We start from the raw sequence: 26,171 nt of genomic DNA, 5'->3' as shown, positions 1-26,171 counted from the left end.
CTCTCTCTTTTTCTCAAGTAAATCTTAAAAAACTAAAAAGAAAAAGACATACTTTTTAATCTGTTTATATTTATATTTTGTTCACGCTGTTAAGTGTTTGGGTTCTTTTGCTTTGTTTTTTGCTGTTTTTAAGTTTTAATGTTCTGAACACAAAGACATTTTTAGTGTTTTGGAGCATAGCTCCTCTTAGTTGCTCTAAAAGGAGATAGGTAAGACTCCCTTCACAGCTCCTCCACTACTCATCCTGTTTATTATTATTGTTCTGTAGTTATAACTATAAATCATTTGGAAATCGAAGTTAGAAAAGAGACCATTTGCCATTACATTAGGACAGTTTAAAAGGAATCACTTGTTCAAATTTACTAGCTTCCTGAAGCTAGTAAAAATGTTTATGGTTTTCAGGATTCCCTGTGAATATATTTCAACACTATAAGACAGTAACACACGTTTAGCTATTATAGATTATGAGAACAGTAGCTACTAGAGAAGATAGTATTCCAGTTTTCTGTTTAGAACTATAATGGAGCTAAACTGAAAAATCAGTTGTCCCAGTAAACAGCAGTCATGATGTGATAGGAGGCAGGTTTCTTAGTGTGTCTCTTGCTTTAGCTAACAGGGATTAGCTTTCCTTTCCATAGATCTGGTGTCAAGCATTAATCAGCTGTAGACTGGAAAGTTTTTATTGGCTAGCATTTGTAAGTGGAAGAAACACCAGTTTGTTTTTTATCTGTAGTCTCTTAACCATTTAACTACATACGATATCATCTGTGTGGTGTTCTTACAGAAACAGTTCCTTTAAAAAAAAACAACAACTGAATTAGTACTGAAGCATATGAAAATAGTAAACTTTACCCTGAAGAGTCTAAATGATGTAAATTAAGGTTGTGATGTGTACTAGAAAAAAGATTCATGTTAAATCTAGTATTCCTGTTTTTCACATTTTGAGTAGTTTCTTAATTTTAAAACAAAAGTTATAAAATGTATTGAAAATCTTAAAATACAGAAAAACTAAAAAATATGATTTTGATTTTGAGTTTTAAGAATTCCATTAAAACGGTGGGGGGGGGCGCCTGGGTGGCTCAGTGGGTTAAGCCTCTGCCTTCGGCTCAGGTTATGATCCTGGGGTCCTGGGATTGAGCCCCGCATCAGGCTCTCTTCGAACCAGGGAGCCTGCTTCCCTTCCTCTCTGCCTACTTGTGACCTCTTTCTGTCAAATAAATAAATAAAATCTTAAAAAAAAAAAAAAAAAAGCGGGGGGGCAGGAGCCTATCAGGAAGGGGCTGAGGCTGGGTCACCTTTAGAGCTCTGGGAAGGAAGAGTTTGGCCCTGGTGACCATGGTCTGATGTGGTTCGAGATTCTGCCCAGGATCAGTATCATTACTGTGTGCTTTGCCATCTGCCCCTCCCCCGCCATCGCCCTGGTGCACAACTACAGGTTCAGCAAGGAAAAAAGGGTTTCCTATTATCCCTGTCAGAGGAGTTTGATGAAAAGAGATAGGTGTGTCTCTGTAGTTAATCATTACTGTGCTCCAGAGGATTTGGAGAATATTAGTTAAGGAAGCATTTTCCTGACTGATGAAGAGTAACTTGGTTATGTTCATCTACCCATTCTAGAAGGTTATTCAGTATATTCATGTAGTACATAATAAAAACAAAAAGTTAAAAAATGAATTCCATAAAACAAAGAATTACATAAATTTGGTGTTCATGGAAAACCGAAACTTCTGAATGCTTACAAAGGTTTTGTTTAGTAACTTTCTCCTGATTGCAAAAATCAAGTGTTTGACTCGTTAATCTCCTCTTCGAACAGGAAACCGCTAAGGAAAAAATAGGTGTTTGTAGAAAAATTGGAAAATTTCACAAATACACAGAAGCAGATAACAGTTACTCATACTTCTACTACCCAAAGATACCACTACTAATATTTGGTGTAGATCCACGCAGCTAGTTATAGAGGTACCCGACTAAATAGCCTTTGGAATGAATGCTTACAAGGAAGGATAATGAGTGGTAGAAATGTATATGTAGTGTGAACCAAGTTTCTTTAGTCTCACTGCCTCTCAGGTATTGCCAAGAGCCGAGGAGAGGGGCATCTCCCCACACAACCCCAGGATGGGAGAAGAGAGCTATCTTGCCCTTTAGCTAGCCTTGGCTGAAGTGAGGCAGAGCATCTTTTCTGCAGACTATAGTCTCTCTGTCTTTTAGCAACTCTGTTAATGCTGAGTGTCTACTGGCTGCAGAGGGAGACATTTGGAGTTCTTGGTGGAGTAGCTTGTTGAATAAGCCACATCAGTTCTTTTTAAATTTTTATTTTATTTTTCTATTTTTTAAGATTTTATATATTTATTTGAGAGGGGGAAAGAGAGCGAGTGCGTGCATTGTGCATGAGAGTGCAAGAGCAGGGGGAGGGGCAGACTCCCCACTGAGCAGGGAGTCTGCCTCCGGGCTCCATCCCAGGACCCCAGGATCCTGGCCTGAGGCAAAGGCAGACACTTAACGAACTGAGCCACCCAGGAGCCCCTAAGCCACCTCAGTTCTTTTCAGCACCTTGAAGAATTCTTTAAATTGGCTCTTACTCAAAAGAGTGTCTCAATATTCAGAAATAGAGTCACCTTCAGTTATTTGTACTGAGAACAAGGTGGAGCGGTTAGACACTCCCAGGTGATTTCAGTTAACATCTAACCTCAAATCCAGTCGACTTGATAAAAGAAAAATCCGAAGGAGCTCAGAGCAGATTATGGTATAAGCATATGCCAGTCCTCTCCTGTGGAAAAGAAAAGTGCTAATCTGGTCAGATCTGTTAAAGAGACAGGCAAGGCTGCACAAAGGAGAATTTTCTCATCCTGCTCATCTTTTGTCTTAGTGTAGAAGAAAGATTTATCCTGGGATGAAAGAGAGAAAGAAGGAAAGATGGGCAGGTGGCTGGTAATACAAGATGGTTGGCTCTTTTTCTGTGTGCCTTGGCCTAGTGGTAAGCAGATCCCTAGGTCTGAGAAACTAGCAAAGTGAAGCGACACATAGGACGGCTTCCCCAGGCAGTGATACAACTTCTTGGTGTTCTGTGTGAAAATACAATGGTGGCTTTGATCCCAAGCCCTTGGTGAGAGGAAACCCAGGGAGAAGTAGGAGGAAGTAGCATCTCTTTGTAAACGTTTTATTCTTGACATGTAACAGACTCCCGCCTAGAGAATTGTGTCAGCCTCTCCATTCTGCCAGCTGTCCTTCAGGAGTGCCTGCCTGTGTTCTCCTGCACTGACCAGTTTAAAAGGGTCATTTCTGCCTGAGAATTTTAAGAGCTTACATGCAGTGCTTGGTATGAAGGAATTGCTTTGGAAGATGAGCAACCATTGTGATGATAACTGCTATATGCAAAAGAGGGAGATTGATGGTTTTACAAGTCTATGGTTTGAATTCTTAGGTCGGGCAAGAAACAGGGCCCATTGAGATGGTTCTGGAGACTAATGAAAGGATTATTTTCAGAGGAATGCCAGAGTTATGGGTGACAGTGTGTCTCCTGTCATCCATGGAACCAAGCGCAATGGAAAGCCATTATCACTATTAGGTCCAAAGGAGCAAAGAAGAAATAGCTTTACTGGAGTTTAGTGAGAGGGCTGGAGCCGCAGAGGGGGGCCCTAGAGGATTCAGCTGCTGCCTGAATGTGTAGCCAAGAGCAGGGAGGGAGTAAGGAAGCAGTACTCCCCCACTTTCTTTCCTCCCTCCCTCTCTGATCTTCTTCCGGTTCCTTCAGTTGGCCAGACTCACCTGGAGGCCTATTTGCTTTAACCCAGTGATTCTGCCCATAAAGGTCAAGTCTTTGGGGGCACAGAGCAGGGCCAGAGTGGTGGAAAATTGGTCTGGCGATGGGGAGGGGACTATCAAATGGAGAGTTACTAGCACACCCTAGTAGCATACGCGTAATTGCACTTTCCTCATGTTAGCGCATCATTCTCATCTCTTGAAGTCCCAGAATAAACCTTAAAGCAGGTGAACTATTGATTATGACTCAGTTGTATCTTTTAATATAAATAGTCCAAGCAGTTATCCTACCCATATCAGATTAATTATTCAAAGAAATAATCTGAACACTTCTCAGAAGAATTGGAAAACCACTGAAAGACCTTCTGTTGGGGCATTTTGTTCTTGACTAAAATTAAACTAAGATTAAAAAAATATGCATGTGAACTGTACAAGTGATATATCCTAAAATACAAAAATTGTACCTTTAATCCCACCTTGGTGAAGGTTTTTTGTTGTTAGAATTAAGCTGCAGGGATGCCCTGGCTGGCTCAGTCCTTAGAGCATGCAACTCTTGATCTTGGGGCTGTGAGTTCAAGACCCTATTGGGTGTAGAGATTACTTAAAAATAAAATCTTGGGGCACCTGGATGGCTTAGTGGGTTAAAGCCTCTGCCTTCAGTTCAGGTCACGATCCCGAGGTCCTGGAATCGAGCCCCACATCAGGCTCTCTGCTCAGCGGGGAGCCTGCTTCCTCTTCTCTCTCTCTGCCTACTTGTGATCTCTGTCTGTCAAATAAATAAATAAAATCTTAAAAAAATAAAAATCTTTTTTTTTTAAGTTGCAAAAGGAAAGTGGAACTTTTTCTCTTAAGTCCTTGTGTATTATCCCTTCAGATATGTTTAACGAAGGTAGATAAAATGGCATGAAAATTCTTACTCAGCCAATCTAGAGATATAAGAAAAGATTTTAAGCTATTAAAGGAGGGTCTGTTTCAATCCAAGAATTTATTGAGCACTAGGCATCGAGAAGTGTACAAATAATGCTCACTTGATTCTGAAATTTAAGACTAAACAGTGAAGAGAGGTCCACACCCAACTATGGTAATCGGTGATAGGTCCTCGAACAGAAGCATCAGCTGTGGGATCTATAAGAGGGAGAAGAGGTTTAATCTGTATTTATTAGCGATTCTTTCCAATCTCACAAAAATTTATAAAAAGTTTACACTTGCCGGGTGCCTGGGTGGCTCAGTGGGTTAAGCCGCTGCCTTCGGCTCAGGTCATGATCTCGGAGTCCTGGGATCTAGTCCCGCATCGGGCTCTCTGCTCAGGAGAGAGCCTGCTTCCTCCTGTCTCTCTGCCTGCCTCTCTGCCTGCTTGTGATCTCTCTCTGTCAAATAAATAAATAAAATCTTTAAAAAAAAAAAAAAGTTTACACTTGCCATGTGTTAGAAATACAGATGATAAAGATACCAAAAGGCCCTGAATGCAAAGAGCTGGGATTAGTTAACCTTTTCATACTCTTTCATCAAGAGCAGACAGTCTTTTGGTGGCTTCCCAATACTTCCAGGCTGGATGGTATTAAAAACCCTTACCATGTCCTTCTGTGGTCCTCTGATCTGGACCCACCTCTATCTCCAGCCTCCTCAGGTGCTCTGGCCTTTTAGTTCTTCAGTCAAGCCATACTTACTAGAGTCTTTTCTCCTGAGATATCCTTTTCCTCGGGTCCCAGCTATACCCTCATCTTAGAACACCTTTTTTGCCTCCTGGTCCCAGTTTAAATGCTACCTCTTCACAGGATCCTTCCCTGACCTTCCAGATAAAATCCAGGGATCTTACTACTTGTTCTAAAACCCATATATAACCAGGAACTTTGCTCTTCTCCCTCAAACACTTAAATTTATTAGTGTAAATGTTTGATGGGTGTCTTTATTACCAGAGTGTAAGTACTTTGAGAGCTGGGTACCTGTCTGTTTCACAGCTTTGTCTTCAGTGCCAAGCATGGTGTTTAATAATGGTGCTCAGTAAATTGTAGAAAGAAGGAAAAAGAACTGGCTTTTAGCCCAGACCCTTACCACTCACCCTCTTGGTGGCTTTTGGTGTGTTGCTAATTCGGAGTTTAATTTTTTCATGTAATATGGGGATAATAATGATAATGGCACTTAGTATGTGCTAGGCACTGTGCTTTTGTTACCTCCTCAGTTAAACTTAATCGTAGAGGTGAAATGACTTGCTTGAGGTAAATAGTTCTTAAGCAGAAAACAGGATTTAAATCCTGCTCTCCTTAATTTCAAAAACTGATTGCTCTTCTCTGTACCTTTATGCGATGGTCCCCTATAGGGGAGGTCCTTGATACCTGGCAGTAGGGTGCTTGCCCATTCTGAGGATATTGACATTCATGAAGAAGCAGGCTTAAACCAGTTTTAGGGAATTGGAGTGTGGGATTAACTCCATTTAGATGAAAGGGTAAGTGACTTCTAAACGGAGTCCTGAAGAAGTTAGCTGGATCCAGAAGCAGTGTGTAATAAAATGCCCCAAGGCAAGAACTGGGGCCAGAGGGTGAAGAGTCTCGCAGGCCAGGCCAAGGAGTTGCTACTTGCTGTAAAACACTGTAGGGAAACGTCAATGAGTTTTATTTATTGAAAATATTTTGGCGGTAACAAGTCCCAATTTGGAGTCCCCTTTATGGGCCAAAGTGTCCATAGCCTTTCTCCCATTTTGCATCTCTATAGCAAAGGAAGCATTTTTGCTCTTTCATTCCACTGTAGCACCCAACACAGTAGTGTTTGAGAAAGGAATTAGCAACTCACCCAAGTCACTTCACCTCTATAGCTCCAGTTTCTTGTTTGGAAACTAGACATAATTAAAATGTCTACCTCAGGGGCTCCTGGGTTGCTCCGTGGGTTAAAGCCTCTGCCTTCAGCTCAGGTCATTATCCCAGGGTCCTAGGATTGAGCCCCGCATCAGGCTCCCTGCTCAGCGGGTAGCCTGCTTCCCCCCCCCCCCCCACTCTCTGCCTACTTGTGATCTCTGTCTGTCAAATAAATAAATAAAATCCTTAAAAAAAAATAATAAAATGTCTACCTCATAGGCTTCTTGTGCAACATCCACACAGTGTCTGGCCCAAAATAAGCTTTCAGGCAGTGTTAGGTGCTTCTGTTATTTTTTTTTTTTTTAAAGATTTTATTTATTTATTTGATAGAGAGAGATCACAAGCAGGCAGAGAGGCAGTCAGAAAGAGAGGAGGAAGCAGGCTCCCTGCCGAGCAGAGAGCCCCATGCGGGGCTCGATCCCAGGACCCTGAGATCATGACCTGAGCCGAAGGCAGCGGCTTAACCCACTGAGCCACCCAGGCGCTCCGTGCTTCTGTTATTAATACATATTTACTATCCATTCTGGCCATGCCTCTTGAAGACTCTTTGTGCATTGTCTATTTATCAAAAACAGGTTGACTGGGACACAGTAACTGACTTTTTTTTTTTTTTAAAGATCATGATTTTAGTGTTTACAAAGATAATAAAATTGTCAATGAAAAGAATGAATCATCTTACTGGGGGTAGTCCTGCTGTTTCCTAGATGTGTTTATGATGAAATGCAAAATGTGAAATGGTCTAATACTTGTAGAACCCATTGTGTATGCCAGGGCTGTGCTCTTCATGCGTTATCCCTGGGAAGTAGGTTTGATTATATCTATTTTACAGATAAGGAAGTTAGGATCTTCCTGAGGTGTTGACACCAGACAACTGTAGAAGTAGACATTAAACCATGTGCTTCTCCAAACCATTTTGTGCCTTTAGCATTGTAATGGGCTGACTTATTTCCGAGCAATTTCAGCAGCTCCCCTGGGAGGTGAAAATGGAAACAGGGCTCTTAATTGTTTTTCTAAACTATTGGATTAATTGGCAGCACGAGGCATAGTGTGCTGCCTAGTACATAGTAGAGGCTCAAGAAATGTTTATTGACTGTAAATCTTAAATCAAATTGAGTGAGAAAAAGATGACAGAGAAAGGCAATATTAGGGCCTGGCCCCAGCCTTTTTTCTGCTAAAACAAAACAGAACAAAAAACCCAAAAAACAAATCTGAGGTCGCCAAAGATTTATTAGCATGGTGTGTTTACACAGATTAACAGTTGGAGTCTGAGGTGACAAATTTTCCTGTGTGTGTTGCAGGGGATTAACTCCTGTCTGTAGAGTTGTTATCTACAGAAATCTCTGCTTCCCACTAGGTGCCCCCACTGCCCAAGAAACTCCTGGCTCTGTCCTTGTGTTGGGCTAATTAGTTTAGTTTCAGTGCAGAAAAACTATGTTTAAGATTAAAATAAAACAACTGTAAATAAGAAGGTATAGCTGCTGTCATAACTCATCACTAATGTATTTCAAAGCCAGAGCTGACAAATATTTGTATACTCCTTTAGCTCAGGCAGTTCAGTGTTGGCGGCATATTATGGTAATGGAGGGAGAAAGGAGACCTTCTTGCATAGAAGAGCAAGCATGCTGTATTTAAATCTAGATTCCTCTTCCTCCCCATAACAGAAAAAAAAAAAAAAAATCTCAATTTTTTTGGAGGAACTTTATTGTGATAAGGCATTCATTGGACATACCAAACCTGAAAGGTGGCCGGTCAGATGGCAGTTTGATTACTAAACATCCTCTTTATGATTTATCATATTGTTACCACAACATGAAGCTATTACTGAGGAGTTAATTTACCATAGAAATAGTTTATGTAGAAATTTTAAAGTGTAAAACTAAAAGTCTATGTTAAGAGCCAGTGCCCAGACCTTGGTTTCTAATTCCATTCTCCAGTAAAAGGAACCAGACATGACTTAAGTCTATGGCTGGAGCAGGGAATAAACAAAATGGGCCTGGAGGATCTTCTGATGCCAGAAAGCATGAAAGTGCTAAAACAAAACAAAACACACAGTAGTGGGGTATGTCAAATGTACACAGACGCCTGAAAGAGCTCCTAGTGGGTCAAAGCTGGGACAGTTTAAACAACTAAATAACATAATTTTAAATCGTAACCCAAGATAGAAAATGAATATAAATAAAAGATACACTATACATATAATATATATTGTAATAATGTCAATATAAATATGTAAAAATATAAATTATTAATTAAAAAGGGATATCTGTGTGTCCATACTGATATAAGTAAATGATTGGATATGTAAGCTAATAGGAGAGAATAGATAAAATCTTCCATGTATAGAAGAATTCCAAATGATTTTTGTCAAAAATCCTCCTAAAACAAAAAACAAAACAAAAAAATCCTCCTAAAGGAGGTGAAACGTGACTGTCCATCCCTTAAATGTGGGCTGTGTTTCATGACATCCTTCTAAGGAACATAGTATGGAAGGCGGGGGGGGGGGGGGGGGCTTTATAGTGGAGAAACTTGACAGACATACCCCAGCCAGCTGATCAAGTTAGTATGAACAATGATAATGTACACTTGATATGATGTAATGAGAATGGCACTTTATCTCTGTGCTCTTCCTCCTCAGATCTGTTAATCCCATTATGATTATGAAAAAAACCATTGGAAAATTGAGATAAAATATCTATAAAATATCTAACCAAAACTCCTCAAAACTGCTGTCAAGGTAATCAAAAAAGGAGTCTGAGAAACTATCACAGTCTCAAAGAGGGGTAAAGAGTTGTGACAACTAAATGTAATGTGATATCCTGTATGGGATTCTGGAACAGAAAAGGACGTTAGGCAAAAACTAAGGAAATCTGAATAAAGTAGGGACTTCAGTTAAGATAAATAGGTCAGTATTGGTTCATTAGTTGTGACAAATGTAGCATACTAACAGGAGAGGTTAGCAATAGGGGAAATGGGGTGTAGGGTAAATAGGAACAATGTATAGTATTTGAGGTGTTGAGCTCTCTGTAAGCTTAGCATCATTCTAAAATTAAAAGCTTATTATTTTTTTTTTAAGATTTTATTTATTTATTTGACAGAGAGAGATCACAAGTAGGCAGAGGCAGGCAGAGAGAGAGGAAGCGAAGCAGGCTTCCCGCCGAGCAGCGAGCCCGATGCGGGACTCGATCCCAGGACTCCGGGATCATGACCTGAGCCGAAGGCAGCGGCTCAACCCACTGAGCCACCCAGGCGCCATACTGATATGGGACGGTGGCAAGGACAAGAGTCTCTAGTTCAGGTTTAATTTTCATCATGCTGGGAGCCTGAAGTAAATAAAAGCCCTTGGTGTCCTAGGCTGATTATGGTGTAAAGTGGGGCAACTCTTCTTTGCTGTCATCTTGTAAAGCCATGACAGTTTGTTTGCAGAATCAGAGAATGCAGGAATTTTAAATGTTCTCCTGTGGAATTTCCTACCGGCATGACTTTTTTTCCCCCTTTGCTTCTGCCCGGTAGCAGTCCCTTGAGTGGCATTTGCTGTCCTAGTTAATCAGAGGGTAGGAGAAATGAAAAACTCTCCTCTTCCCCCTCCTATGAAGTTTCAATGGGCACTGGAAATGTAGGTCAAATTGCATCACTGTAGAAAGGAGTGAACAGGAAGGTATTTATGAAGTGCTGCCAGCCTCTCTGTAGATTCTGAGTTATGATGAGCCAGTGTTGAGCCAGATTAGGTGTGAGATACATGGAATCAGAGAGTCATGTTTTTGATGTAGTCCCAGAATGTTACATTTAATCAGTAATAAAAAGATTTCTGTCTGAAGCCCTAGTGAAAATAACTTGTACTGGCTTTGTTTAATTTTCATCTCCCAGCTTCTGGAATTCTTTTGTCTCTTATTTATTATTGGTATATTGAGGCAATTTATATTAATTTAGCTAGGGAGATGTTTGAATTGTAGAAACTATTGCCATGTGTACATAAAAAATAATCTCTTGTTGGGTAATACAGAAGTCTAATAATGTATTTTGCAAATTACACATAATCATGTGCAGTGGGATCTTCATTAGCATACAGAAATCACAAAATATATTTTTTATTTTTAAGTTAGGTTTCAAGTACACCATCCTATGGCTTTCAATTTTTTTTTTTTTTGGCTTTCTTTTTAAAAAATATTTATTTGTCAGAGAGAGAGAGAGAGAGAACACGTGCACAAAGAGCAGGCAGAGCAGGCGGAGGGAGAAGCACCCCGCTGAGCAAGCCGCCTACTGTGAGACTCAATATCAGGACCTTGAGCCAAAGGCAGACGCCTAACTGACTGAGCCACCCAGGTGTCCTGGCTTTCTATTTTTTTAATGGCAAAATCTTGTGGATTTTAAGATAAGCCTTTAAATACATGTTTGTATATTTTTAACATTATATACTAGTCCTTTGTTAAGACATCCAGATACTTGCTGCCCAAGTGCTTTATGTTACTTATATTGTCATTAACAGTAAGCATCCTGACAACAAAACCAATTGTAAAACCTACTCCATTTCTACTCTTTCCTTGCCTCTGTTAAGATCCGGGGTAGTTTGTATACAAAATGGAAAATCAGATGATAAAATAATCGCACATGCTTGGGTTTTATTCAATCTTATAGGTTGCATAAAGTATTCTGTGACATATGTTTATAATCTAACATACTTTTAGTTATTTTGACTTTTTATTTTGAAATAATTAAAGATTCACAGGTTGCAAAGACAGTTCAGAGAGGACCTGGTTACTCTTCACCCAGTTTCTCCCATCAGTTGCATCTTTCTTACCTATACAGCACAATATGAAAACCAGGAAGGTGACATTGGTATAAAATACATGTGTAGTTCTGTGTCATTTTATCTCATATGCAGACTTGTATAACCACTGCCATAATCACAAAAATCTCCCTTGTGCTGTCCTCTAATGGTTGTACTCATTCCTGTTACCTTTACAACTCCTAACTCCTGGCGACCACTAATGTTCTCTAATTCCATAATTTTGTCATTTTGGGGAATGATACATAAATTTGATCTTTTGAGATTGGCATTTTCAATCAGCGGTTTAAAAAGAATCTTATTTTTAAAAAAGTATCAATGTTAAACATTTAAAAAAATACATATACTTTTTAAGGATTTTATTTATTTATTTGACAGAGAGAGACACAGCGAGAGAGGTAACACAGCAGGCGGAGTGGGAGAGGGAGAAGCAGGCTTCCTGTTGAGCAAGGAGCCCAATGTAGGGCTCGATCCTAGGACCCTGAGATCATGACCTGAGCCGAAGGCAGACGCTTAACAACTAAGCCACTCAGGTGCCCCTAAAAACATATATTTATTTTTAAAAGAAGTGGTTGTTCAGAGTTTGATTTACTAATTTTCAAACCTGTACTTTTTTAGCTTGGGTATTCTATACTCTGTTGCTATATTTGAACAGCTGCTAAAGTCGTATGTGCCGACCTAATAACTGATTATAGCATTAACCTTTTTGCTTACCATTAAAAGATGGTACTGCAAAGTTAAAGAGAAAATTACCCTGGGAAAAGCCCATCCCATCAACGAATTAAATATTGCAATTGTTTATGAAGCAAGAATAAGAAAACCAAATGTATACTTTAGTTATACCAAATAAAGTAACTGAGCCACATTTATGTTCATCTCTTCTTGAAAGAATTTTTCTTTATTTTTATTTTATTTTTTTTTAAGATTTTATTTCTTTGACAGAGACAGATCAGAAGTAGGCAGAGAGGAAGGCAGAGAGAGGAGGAAGTAGGCTTCCTGCCAAGCAGAGAGCCCGATGTGGGACTCGATCCCAGGACCCTGAGATCATGACCTGAGCTGAAGGCAGAGGCTTTAACCCACTGAGCCACCCAGGTGCCCTTGAAAGAATTTTTCAAAGAAAGACTCTTTGGAACATGATATTTAAATAAATAGTAGTTTAAATATTTATGTTAATTAGATAATGAAAGATCAGAGAATTGCTCTACAGATCATCCTCAGCTTATAATGGGGTTATGTCCTAATAAACCATCATAAGTTGACAGTATTGTTAAGTCGAAGATGCACTTAAACTACCTAACCCGGGGTGCCTGGCTGGCTCAGTCAGTACAGCATGGGACTCTTGATCTCTGGGTTGTAAGTTTGAGCTCCACTCAAAAGAGATTTCTTAAAGATAAAATCTTTTTTTTTTTTTTAATGCCTAACTCAGCTAATATCATAGCTTACTCCAGTCTACCTTAAACCTGCTTATATTAGCCTACAGTTGTGCAAAATCATCTAACACAAAGCCTGTTTTATAAGAAAATTTTACTGTCTCATGTAATTCATTGAATACTGTGCTGATAGTGAAAACAGAATGACTCTGGGCACAGAATGGTCGTAAGTTGTGTCAGTTGTGGACCCTCATGATTGCAGGGCTGACTGGGGCTGTGGTGCTGCTTGCCCAGCATTACGAGAGAGTGTCATACCACATATAGCTAGCCTGGGAAAAGATCCAAATCCAACATGCTAAGTATGGTTTCTACTGATTGTGTTATTTCTTTAGCACCATTGTAAAGTTGAAAAATCATTAAGTCAAAACATTGTTAAGTCAGGGACCTCCTGTATGTGGTTAGTGTGAAATGTAACATATGAAGGTCAGTGTCTTCATCATGTTAATACTGTCATAAGCAGGAAATGGAGTCCCGTGGTAGATGAAGGATGGGAACGACCAACCTCAGAGGGAACAGATCTTCCTTAGATGACTATATGCTGTTTTCTAACAAAATATAAAAATTATGCTAGGAGCTGTAGGAGGACACGTTAGTGTTTCATTACAAATGATACCGTGGCTCTAGGGAATCCCATGTGGCCAGACCTATGTAACTGAGCAAATAGAAGGTGAGTCCCCAGGCACAATTTTGCAGCTCACTGGCAGTGAAGGAGGGATGTGAGCACTCACTCCTTGGCTTGCCCAGAATTCGTGTTCCTGAAAGTTGTGTCAGAGCAGATTTTTCATAAATTAAATACTATTGTAATTGGCAAATGATCTTTATTTGACTGTAGCTCCTAACATTTTAGACAGCCTTCCTCCCCATAGGAAAATATTCTTTGTAGTTAAAACAACCTCTACCTACCACTATACCACTTTAACATTTTTCTTTCTTTCTTTTTTTAAGATTTTGTTTATTTATTTGAGAGAGAGGGAGGGAGAGGGAGCCAGCCAGTGAGCACAAGCAGGGGGCAAGGGCAGAGGTGGAGGGAGAAGCAGACTCCCTGCTGAGCAGGGAGCTAGATCATAGGACCCCGAGATCACGACCTGAGCCAAAGTCAGATACCTAACTTACTGAACCACCCAGGTGCCCCACCACTTTAACATTTTTCTTCTGATCATCCTTGTTTTCTTCAAGCAGTGTATCATTGTACTTAGAATAGCCATTGGGATAGGGGAAAAGGGAAGCAATCGTTTATTGATCATCAACAGTATGCCAGGCACTGTACCAAGTGTATTAAGTAACCATAGCAAATAAGTCAATTTTCTTGGTTAGATTTACTTAAGAGGCCTGCTGCTCAAAACAGAATGTATATGTTTTATATACATATATTTGAAGTTATATATATATAAGCCAATTTATATATAAGTAGGTAATTTAAAGAATATATATATTAATTTGCGTATTCATGAGACAATGTGTGAAGTGATATGGAATATAAGAATATAAAACCTACCTCTCCCATTAGCAGCTCTCTATCCAGATGAGGAAAACCAATTATAAGAAGAAATTATAGAAGACAAATCAGTTAACTACAGGAGTGAAAACTGCTCAACTTATCAATGCAACATATATAATAAGGCAATCCATAAATAATTACCAAATAAATCCTCCAGATTTTAAGTGCTGTAGTTGTTCAGAGGAAGAAAAGATTATTGATCTCTGACCCTTGGTTGTGTCACCTGTAAAATACAGATGATACCTACCTCATAGTGAGAAATGAATAAACTGTGTAAGTAAAAGCCTTATTATATATATTGCCTGTTAGTACACCTTCAATAAATCATAGCCGTACTGTTAATAATGAAAATTACAATAATAGCAACAGCACTAATACTGTATTAGGATGGGCTGACTGTTGTTACACAAAACTGTCGTAGCATAATAAAATACATGTTCATTTCTTACTCAAGTCACAGCTCAGTGTAGTTTGGCAAGGAGGCTCTTGCTTTACCCGGTCATTAAGAGGTGAAGTTTTGTGGCTCTGCCCACCTACGGACTTGGAGCCCTCTCCGTTTTACCAGCCTAGCGTGTGAGAGGCTAAGAATCAAAACAAGGAGGTTTATGTGGATCCAGCCTACAAGTGGATCCCAATGTTTCTCTTCCTATTTTAAGGACTCACATAGTTAGGCCTTCCTGCAATGGTTATTGGGAAATTTAGTCTAATTGTGTGTTTTGGAAGATGAAGAATGTAGATCTAGGTTGGCATTGGCAATCTTTATCACAAATAATATCTAGAAAGGCTTATTAAAGAGGCAGGACTTTTCCTGGATCTTTCAGAGAAGCCACTAAGAGTTGTAGGTTGCCCAGACTACCTTTATTTAGGTGGCCTTACTTAAAGACAAGGGCAGAAGAATTAAAAAAAAAAAAAACCTCCAAAAAGCCCCCAAAGCCCTGCAAGCATTATCAATAAAAATTACATATTTAATGTACTAGCAACTGTCTCTACTGTGAGCCATTTATTTGGTAGTGACCTTAGGCAAGCCATTTTACTACTTTAGACCTCCATTTCCTCACTTCTAAACGTTCTTCATAGAGGTGTGGTGAACGTTAAACAGGGCAGTGCATGTAAAGTACTTAGCACAGGGGCTGGCCCAGAGTAAACAGTCAAAGTTGTACCTGCTATTGGTACTGTTGGTAAGTATGCCTCCAGAGGGAAATGCTTGCTGGCTGTTCATTTATTTGAAATCTTTCCTGAAGGACTGTGTTAGAGTAGCAAAGAATGATTTGATTGAGTATGTGGATTTTAGAATTCTATAACCCTACTCCAGTAATAGGAAATTAATGTCCCCTTGGCAGAATATTGGGGGAGAAACCCTTTCCGTCCCTCCCAGGCTCCCCTCTTCCCTGTCAACACCACAGATTTTTAATTCCCCTATCAAGAGGACAGCAGGAGTCAGGGACTTTACTTTTTATCCCTCCTTCCCCTTTTTCGTCGATAGGTGGATTTGGCCGGGAAGAGTGAGGGTAGATGCCAGAATAGCTCCATATTACTCAGGCGTAATTGCAAGTTCTTAGCAAGGCAGGAACATCCCACCTCAGGCCTGTGTTATTTTGAGTGGTTGAGTAGCTGTCAGAGCCTGTGGTTCCATTGAATTCAGTTCTATTCAGCAGGTGTTTATTAACACTTAGACTATCAGGCCCTGGGGATGCAGAGAGGAAATGTTGCAGACCTGGCCTCAAAGAAGCCCACTTAGGGATGTAGGTGTGATGATCCTAAGAGGTTTATCTGAGTTTGTTTTGGAGGCTGGATGGGAGTTACTGGGGAGGTAGGAAGGAAGTAGTTCAGGGTGGTAGGAAGAGCAGGTATGGAGGAATAGAGGTAGGGATTGCCATGCAGGGTAGCAGTAGAAGGAACGGGTTTCAGCTCCACTTTCGTATGCAGCTGCCACAGTTCTACCCCTTCTGGGCCTCATCTCACAAGTCTCAGCAAGGATAGTAAAAGTTCCTATGTTATAGAACTGGGAGGATTAAGTTAGAGAATATACGTAAAGGGTTTACTGTGTGTTGAAACTGGGCACATAGTAAGTGCTTAGTGAATGTCAGCCACTGTTACTGTCCTGTGCTTTTGTAATTGACTTGCAAATCTACTGACTTGAGCAAGTATTTTGCATAAATTATGACGTTTTTATTATATTTTTGCTTTTCCTTCAGGCTAATGGTGAAATAGTGTACTGTAGTCACACTTGATGGGCAAATGGCTTACCCCTCAGCTAAATGGAGGGAGAGCCGGGTTACCCTCAGTGAAGCCTGGGAGAGATGAGGCTTGAGATAGAAGAGTCATATGACTGAAAATGTCAAGGGAAGTGAGGGATGGCTACGCTGAAATCTTTCCTAAGAAGGAAGGGGCTGAGTGTTTATGGAAATGGCCTGGTGCCAGGCACTGACAGAAGATGGAGGCTCCTTTGACACAGTTTTGCGGAGGGTCAAGCAAGCTCTATGACCAACTGTGGGGCCTAAAATGTATCCTGGAAACCTAGGTCAGAGCTATTGGAGTCCTTACTAGAAGTCATTTCAGCTCCCTGTTCAGCAGTTACATTTTCATACTCTCATTTGGTGTTCAGTGAAGTGACCCTGAGACCAGACCCTGTAGTTCAGGAGGTGGGAGAACTCCAGCTGATCTTTGAGGAGGTGGATGTCCAGAAGCACCATTGAAAAGTCCAGTTGTGTGGAGCATAGCATTTTATTCTTAAATTTGCTTTGCCAGGGCGAAAGCTTGTCAGGGTGAAAGCAATGAAGAAATTGAGTAAACTCAGGACCGCATTACTTCATATTTTTGGAGCATTTCAGGTGATACGTAATCTGTTTTTAAAATGTTTGGTCTGTGGTGTTTCATGTGGGAGAAGAGCCTGAGGATTATCACTGGGCTAAAGGTCACACACAGGAGATAGGTGGATAAGGAAAACAAGTAATGCAGCCAGGTGGGAACTTTGAAAAGAACATGCCCAGTGAGTGACAAGGGGTAGCCCGTGACAGGAGAGCTGCCCCCCTCACCCTCCGTGCCCCCTGTGGCCACATTTTTTTTTTTAACTCTGAAGGAAATTTGGAATTTTAGGTGAGACTTCCCACCTTTTATATATTAGCAACAAATTCCTTTTTCCCCCTAAGGTCACTAAAGTAACAAAGACCATAAAGTGAACTGTTTTAGGCCTGTGGACCTGTTTGCAGCGGGCATCAGAGAGTGGAGGGAAAGATGTGTAGCCCCAGGGCTAAGCTGCGCAGCTGAATACACGGTCAGCTCTGGTGCCATGGACGGAACCTTGAATGGAGCACACACTCTGCATGTTTTTACTGAATAAATACATGGGGCACACCTCTGTTGCTAGTCAGTCTTTCCATGTGTAGAATGGGCAGATTGGAGCCGGCCTTCCCTCAGCTCCAACTTGGAAGATAGGAGACCGGTTAGAACTTGTCTTGCCCTTCTTGCAGGGCCCTCTCTACCCTGTTCTCTTCCCTTTCATGCCCTCTCCAAGCCCCTAGGTAGGTACCTAGGGGTTCAAGCTTCTAGATTTCAAGAAGGTTTAAGAAATAAAAAGAAAGTTCGTATTGGTATGCTTCAATACAAGACTAACTCAGTTTAGCCTGGTTTTCTTTCCTCTATCATGGTTAGTGCATTTTTGTTTAATTTAGACAGACTTGACTGTATAATAAATAATTACAGTGAGGCTCTCCGAGTCTTAAAATTACATAAAAATGTTCTCCTAGAAAATAAGTCCTTTTCCCCATAAAGGTTGATACAACATTGCTCATGTAACAGTGGGGGCTTTTCTCTGTTTAAAGATGAGAGGATTTTTCTGAACCCTTGAGCATTTCACAGAACCTCTTTTTACAACAAATTCTGGTGATATCTGCCCTTTTTAAAACAAACGTTTTTACTGTCTTGAGCAAGATAATTTTTGTTGCACTTATCAAGAATCAATTAACATTTAAGCTGAGAAGAGAGGAGCCATCTACTTTACAGGTCTGTGGGATTCTTAAACCCTTGGGGAAGGAAATGCTTTGGGCCTCTGAGGACTGTACCTGGGACAGGAAAGTCCAAGAACAGCCCCCCCTTCCCCCCAACAACAGAAACTTCTTCCCTTTCTCTCTTCTGTGATTTCGTGGCCTCCTAGGTTGGATTCTCTCTGAGCAGCATGTTTATTCTCTTTGCTGACTGGCTTTTTCTTATTGACTGAGAGTACATGGGAGTAGCTTACAGTCGAGCTCAGAGCAGAACCTCTTCATTCCAAATTCTAGTTCCAAGGAGAACAAATGGAATATCTCAGTTTGGGTCATGTGTCCTTTGACCAAAACAGAGGAGGAGTTTGGGATCACATAATACAAATATCATGTGGCAGAGAGTTGAGAATTACATAGTACTTAGGAAAAAGGGTCACCATGGGCTAGGCAGCTCCTCTAGAGAAGAAGGGCATCTTCTACAATCTTGCGTACTCCCCCCCCCACCCCAAAAATAAATAAATGTAGCTTCTCTCAGGACTTTGGAGAAATTCAAGTTACAATTTTTTTTTCTTTTTCTTTTTTTAAGATTTACTTACTTAGAGAGAGAGAATCTCAAGCAAATTCTCCTATTGAGCACATAGCCCGATGTAAGCTCTGCTTGATCCCAGGACCCCGAGATCATGACCTGAGCCAAAACAAGAGTCAGATGCTTAACTGCCTGAGCTACTCAGGCATCCCTGTATCTTTTTTATTTCCTTCTCTCCCATCTCTAACTGCCTGTCATTTAAAAACTATCTTATTAAAAATTATATTTATTGAACGTTTGTTACATTTTATCTGGTAAATGAATAAAATCTGTCCAGTTTTGTTTCTATTCTTAGAAAATGCTTTACAGTCTACCTTTTAAACAATATATCTTTGTCTTTGCAAAACAAAATTAAGTCACTGTTTAGGCAGTTTGGTATACTGGTAAGGGAACTAAATAACATCAAAAGCCTCCCTCTAGTTCCAATTCCAAACCATTTATTTACTGGGCAATCTTGAGCAAATTATGATCTCTCTCAGTTTGTTTCCTTGCTAGTAAAATGGGGACCATAACAAGAGCTCTTTTGAGTACAATGTTCTTGTGAAGATAAAAAAGAACATATACAAACATAGGATGGTTGCCTTTCTGCCCTCTGTTCTAAGAGAAGTTGCTATTTTTAAATGCTTATTTTTAGTAACTGCCACTACCTTTTTTCCTCTAAGAATAGAATTTCCTTTAAAGCATTTTTGAGGTATGCAGGCTAGTAAATGGTGAATTCTTTTAAAGGTAAATGCTATCTTGGGGATGATTTCATGGCACCCAAAATCTGATGACTTCCTTGGGTACTTTGGGGATATGGCTGGAGTATCCTTATGGAAAACGGAAAAAAGGCTTCACCCAATGAATTCATGCTATCAAGCACAGAGTTTAATCTGATGTCAGTGTTGTTCCACCTCTAGTCTACTCTGAAGGAATCACTGTCAGTGGGCCGAATGGTTATCTCTAACATAACATCTTTATTGGCTGTCTCTATCCGGGTAATTTGTAGCTTCCTTTGAGTGATTTTGTGTAGCTGTAAAGTATTTAAGATGCAGAGAAATGAATTTTGGCTCAGGACAGACATGTTAAGCAAGATAGTGGCTTTTATTGGAAATAAGGCAGAAAAAGAACACTAAAATGGAAATCAGAGAAAAATTCTAAAAGATAGGAGACTAGAAAGGAATTAGAAATCTGAGGAAGACAAACAACTGGCTTATAACGATTGGAGGAATGATTACTGAATGTTTACATTACTGAATAGCATTTTGTGGATGGATGAAACTGAAACTGTTCTTCTTCTTCTTCTTCTTTTTTTTTTTTTTTTAATTTGTCAGAGAGAGAGAGCGAGCGAGTGAGCACAGGCAGACAGAATGGCAGGCAGAGTCAGAGGGAGAAGCAGGCTCCCTGCCAAGCAGGGGGCCTGATGTGGGACTTGATCCCAGGACTCTGGGATCATGACCTGAACCGAAGGCAGCTGCTTAACCAACTGAGCCATCCAGGCACCCCGAAACTGAAACTGTTCTTTTTTTTTTTTTTTTAAAGATTGTATTTATTTATTCGACAGAGATCACAAGTAGGCAGAGAGGCAGGCAGAGAGAGAGGAGGAAGCAGGCTCCCCGCAGAGCAGAGAGCCCAATGTGGGGCTCGATCCCAGGATCCTGGGATCATGACCTGAGCCGAAGACAGAGGCCTTAACCCACTGAGCCACCCAGGTGCCCCCTGAAACTGTTCTTAAAAGGAAGAGGGAAAGGATATGATCCAGGATAACTTAAGAGCCAGTAAAGATAATTATGAATAAATGTTCAAAACATGGTATAGAATTTCAGCTCCTGACTTTTAGAGTTGCTTTATTAGCGTCTCAGACCATAGAAAATTTTGGCTTACTATCTTAGAGTGAAAGTTAAGCAAAACAATCTTCTTGCCATCCAGCCTTAGTATATAGCTTTTGAGGATTATAGGAAGAGAAGTATGTTAATAGTGAATTTTTCATATGAAATCAGCTTGCCTTGTGCTTTACACCCTGACAGCATCTGCTTCGTAGCTGTGTCATTACCTGTATTTGCTGTTTTCTCTTGTGCTGCCTGTCTGACTTGAAAACTGGTTTAATTTCTAACTCTAGTTTGTTAACCTCCAGTCCCTTGACTCCTTAACTCAGTGCTCCTCTCCCAAGTTAATTTTAATAGTAACCACATTCTACTTGCAATATATATGTATGCCTATCTATGGAAATACGTGCATGATGGAACACACAATTCCCTTGTGCTTTTTAGGAGGATGGCTTAATTGAGTTTTTGTTTTCTGTTTGTAGTGTTATGTATTACTTTTTTGAATTGCTGAATAATAAAGGACTGAGTGAGCTCTCCAAATAATAATCTCATTCAGTGTGTGTTTTTAAATTTGTGATACTGACAGGTTTCACAGGAGCAGGCTCTCTGAATAACCATTTCAAAAATTAAGTGAAAAGTCATTAGTGGCAAATTACACACAATGATTTTAAGCCCCAGGAGGCTGCCTCTATGTACACATTGAGTAGTCATTTGTTCTTAGGTTATTGTAAATATAGCCAGTTAAATTCACTGTAAAAAGAAAAAAAAACCGAATTGCATTTGTTAGAAGATTGGTAAAGTGCCTCTAATTTTAACACTTGGACATTTCAGGAGAGAGAGAATAATTTCGGAACATCCGGTGGCAAATGAGATTGTAGATCCCTGACTCGCTTTATCCATTGTTTCCTCCTTTTTTCCCTTTTCTCTCTTTGTAGATCCAAACAGAATTAAGAAGAAAGAGCTTCCACAATCACAGCAGATGAAGATCCACTGGTGACTCAATCAGAATTTTTGGCCTGCTCTCCGAAGAAAAGGTAACTGGCTGTCCCAGCATAGCACCGCCGAATAAATGCGATGCTTCTGATTATAACAGAGTCAGACTTTTACCAGAGGAGGGTAGTTCTTAAAACTCAGGGTATCTAAGTAAGACCTCCAGTATAACCCTGAATATGATCTTGTAATAGGAAATGACACTGAATTTAAGAGTACAGTATTATTTGCTGTGTGTCAAAAGAAAAAGTGCTAAATGACCATCCCCAACTTATTAACACTGTAGGAAGACTTTGGAGATAGGACCATCTCCCACTGTCCATCCCTACCCACCTTTTCCTAGGAATTTGTTCAAAGACGTGCCCTTTGTGTTTCTGTTCCCTCACTCCTGTTTTCTTCTCTCTTCAAACAATGTTGACCCAGCTGCTCAGAGCAGGGAAGATCCTAAGCGAATTTTAAAAGAAGCAGGAGTTCTTCAGACACATGCTCTGGGCCCAGAGCCTTTGCCTAGACTGCCAGGCAGTGTGTGCTTATGAGCAGTCCCAGATCACTACAAAAATAACAGTCACTATTTTCTTTTTAAAGATTTTATTTTATTTATTTGACAGAGATCACAAGTAGGCAGAGAGGCAGGCGGAGAGAGAGGGGAAAGCAGGCTCCCCGCTGAGCAGAGATCCCAATGCAGGGCTCAGTCCCAGGACCCTGAGATCATGACCTCAGCCGAAAGCAGAGGCTTAACCCACTGAGCCACCCAGGTGCCCAATAACAGTCACTATTAATTGAGTTTCTCACTACGTATTTGCCTTTGTGTATTTAATATTAGGGGAGGAGGGTGGTAAGTTTCACATACTGTGAAAAAGAGGAAAAAGTCCTGGAGAAATTTTTATTAAAACAAAAAATCCATTTTCCTACCTACTCCTGAGAGGAGTGAGGGAGCTTGAGCTTAAGATGCAATGTAAGATGAGTCACTGAGGGGCGCCTAGGTGGCTCCGTGGGTTAAGCCTCTGCCTTCGGCTCAGGTCATGAGCCCAGGGTCCTGGGATCGAGCCCCGCATCGGGCTCTCTGCTTGGTGGGGAGCCTGCTTCCCCCTCTGCCTGCCTCTCTGCCTACTTGTGATCTCTCTCTCTGTCAAATAAATAAATAAAATCTTAAAAAAAAAAAAAAAAAAGATGAGTCACTGAGGGATAAAACTGAGCATGATCCAAACAGGGAAGACCAAAGGCTGTTCAGCTTCTGAAATTGATCAACTTGTATATTTAGGCAACAAATGCAGGGCTTCAGTTAGGTTGAGGCAACTGTAGCAAAGATGGAAACATTTTGAACAACATGAATAACTCATCCTCAAAGATAACTTTACAAACAGAAACAGGAGCTTCAGGGAGAATGTAGCAGTTCTGTTTAGGTGCTTGGAACATGTGACAGGATGGCTCTGAAGTCTCTGCCCTCAAAAGGGGCACCTAAAATTTTCTGACCTAAAGCTGAAAGGCCAGCATTTCAGAGTTATCCTTCAGGGATCATCAAAGTCATCACAAAGGATGGCATTCATTGTGGAATGTCTGGAAAGCACCAGAAAAGCAGTGGTTTCTTAGATGGTGGTGAGCAACAGGTGGGGGGGGGGCGGCAGTGAGGGTGGTGGTGGAGGGGAGGTAGGGAAATAGAAAACACATTTGACAGAAATGCTAAAGGAGCTCTTTAGTCTGTAGTTGTTCAACTGAGCTTCTACTGTGAGCAGAGGGATTGTCCTTGAAGAGGAAAAGAGAATAGGAGGTGGTTTTCACAGGTTACAGTTAAGACTTGTTCTTTTTTTTTTTTTTAAGATTTTGTTTATTTATTTGACAGAGCTCACAAGTGGGCAGAGAGGCAGGCAGAGAGCGAGAGAGAGAGGAGGAAGCAGGCTCCCTGCCAAGCAGAGAACCCGATGCGGGACTCGATCCTAGGACCCTGAGATCATGACCTGAGCCGAAGGCAGAGGCTTAACCCACTGAGCCACCCAGGCACCCCATGACTTATTCTTTTTTGAATAGTATTCAGACAGAAAGATTAATTTGATACCAGGAAGTCAATGACAAGGGGCAGGAAAGGAGGAAGCATAACAAACTCAAGTCCGCAAGAAGTGTCACGAACTCAAGTCCAGACAGGTAGAGTACTGAAATGGGCCAGGTAGAACTGTGAGAAACTGTCAAATTTATGACCAGTCTGAAAGGGCAGCCCCTTTTCATGCCAACTGATTATAGGCCCAGTACCCATTCAGTAAATGTTTGAGTGCCTACCTATGTCATGCTGTGCTTTCTGGGCATTGGGGATTAATTAGCAAATCAGAGGGACAAAAGTCCCTGCCATTGTGCCACCTACTTTTTCATGGAAAGAAACATATCATAGAAAATCTAGTAAGTAAATACATTATACTAGATGATGAGAATTGGCTAGAAAAAGCAGGTCAGGATAATGAGAATCATGTGTGCTAATGAGGGGTGGAGTTTTAGCGTTAAATAAGGGTGGTCAGGGTAGGCTTTTTGAGAAGGTGAGATCTGCGCATTAAGGATGAAGGAGTGAACCTTGTTACGTGCAAAGGCTTAAAGCAGGAGCCTGCCTGGGCCTTCTGAGAAAGGTGAGAGTCAGAGCTGCTTGAGCAGGCAGGAGAATGGTAGGAAATAAGATCAGATAGGTACAAGACCAGTGAGTACAGCCTTAAAGGCCATTCCCTGGGCCTTTTATTCTGGGAGGAGTGGGATGCCACTGGAAGATTTTGAGTAGAAGAATGACTTGATCTGACTTCTGTTTTTTTGTTTTTGTTTTTTTCTTTTTTAAGATTTTGTTTGTTTATTTGACAGAGAGGTAGAGCACACACATGCTTATAGGCAGGGGTGTGGCAGGCAGAGGAAGAGGAAAACAGGGAGCTGGATGTGGGGCTCAATCCAAGGACCCAGACCTCCTGAGGATCTTGACCTGAGCCCAAGGCAGACGCTCAACTGACAGAGCCACCCAGGCACCCCTGTGACCAAGGGTAAAAACCAGGTCAGCTGTGGTTATTGGAATCAGCCAGGCAGATTTTTAAGGGAGCTGAACTCAACTTCAGTTATTTTCCCTGAGTTTTTCCAATGTTAGCAACTAATTTAAGAAAAACAGCTTGAGTAAACCTAAATAAGCCTTTGGGATTCTGCCGTCTAGTGACAGTTTGATCCCTCACCTATGGAAGTGGAGAAGGAATTCAGAGGATGAGAACTTTGGGACAGGCTAAATTGGGGAGGGTAAGAGTTAATTTGAGGGGCGCCTGGGTGGCTCAGTGGGTTAAACCCTCTGCCTTCGGCTCGGGTCATGATCTCGGGGTCCTGGGATCGAGCCCCGTGTCGGGCTCTCTGCTCGGCGGGGAGCCTGCTTCCCTCTCTCTCTCTGCCAGCCTCTCTGTCTACCTGTGATCTCTGTCTGTCAAATAAATAAATAAAATCTTAAAAAAAAAAAAAAAGAGTTAATTTGAAACTCAGGGGAAAGCTTGACTTTGTTTAGGAGGTGAAAGTGAAGGAAGGGAAAGGTAATGGCATGCAATGATAGCCAAAAGGTAGCAACAACCCAAATGTCCATCACTGATGAATAGATAAATTGTGGTATCTCCACACAATGGGATATTATTTAGCCATAAGGAGGAATAAATTACAGATATGTGCTCCAACATGGATGAGCCTTGAAAACATTATGCTAACTGAAAGATGCCAGACACAAAAGGCCCCATATTGTGTGGTTTTAATTATGTGAAATATCCAATATAGGCAAATCTATTGAGACAAAACAGATGTGGGGGAGGGATGGGGGATGGGGAGTGACTGCTTAATGGGTACAGGGTTTCCTTTTGGGGTGGTAAAAATGTTCTGGAACCACATAGAGATGATGGTTATAGCATGCTGTGTATGTACTAAATACCACTTAGTATACTTTAAAGTGGTTAGAATTGTGAATTTTATGTTATGTGAATTTTACCTCAATCGGAAAAAAAAAAAAAAAGAATGGCATGCAGAAAAACATTTGAGAGATGTATATTTTAGGTTCTGTTTAGCTCAAGTGGAATCTTTGTAAGGGGGACTAATGGATGGTAAAGCTGGCAAAAGGATGTTGGGCCAGGTACTGAAAGGTGTTGCCTGCTAGAATCTCTTCTGCTGGAGGCTGTAAAGTATAACAGCATGTATTCCATGAGAAAGAATGAGACTAAAGAGAGGTTGGTGTTTTGGGAATCCCTACTTCTGTGTTTCAAAGCAATTAAATGGCTTCTGGTCTTACCAATCTGTGATAACTGCTATTTACTTGGTAAAATTTTGTGACACTCATACAAGGGCTTCAAACAAAATTAATTTAGGGGTTCTCCTTAAAAAAATACCCATATTATAGTTCCTGGTTTTAGAAAAGGTTGTTAAAAAAAAATTTAGGTAGCTATATGAGGAGTTGGGGTGTGTCAACTAACCTTACTGTGGTAATCATTTTCAGTAGGTGTATCAAAATATGCA

The 26,171-nt window shown here is 40.7% G+C and overlaps 1 protein-coding gene across 1 annotated transcript in view; it reads left to right on the top strand.

Annotated features, from left to right (window-relative positions):
* Positions 1-26,171, top strand: part of ATXN7 (ataxin 7) — a 137,850-nt gene that overhangs the window by 11,876 nt on the left and 99,803 nt on the right. The window contains 1 exon segment of the mRNA XM_047747427.1: positions 21,623-21,721. The gene's annotated coding sequence lies outside the window, so the exon portion shown is untranslated.

The sequence above is a fragment of the Lutra lutra genome, chromosome 1 (assembly GCF_902655055.1).
Source record: "Lutra lutra chromosome 1, mLutLut1.2, whole genome shotgun sequence".
Classification (NCBI taxonomy): domain Eukaryota; kingdom Metazoa; phylum Chordata; class Mammalia; order Carnivora; family Mustelidae; genus Lutra; species Lutra lutra.
The sequence above is the reverse complement of the archived record's forward strand: the minus strand, read 5'-3'. Positions and strand labels throughout refer to the sequence as shown.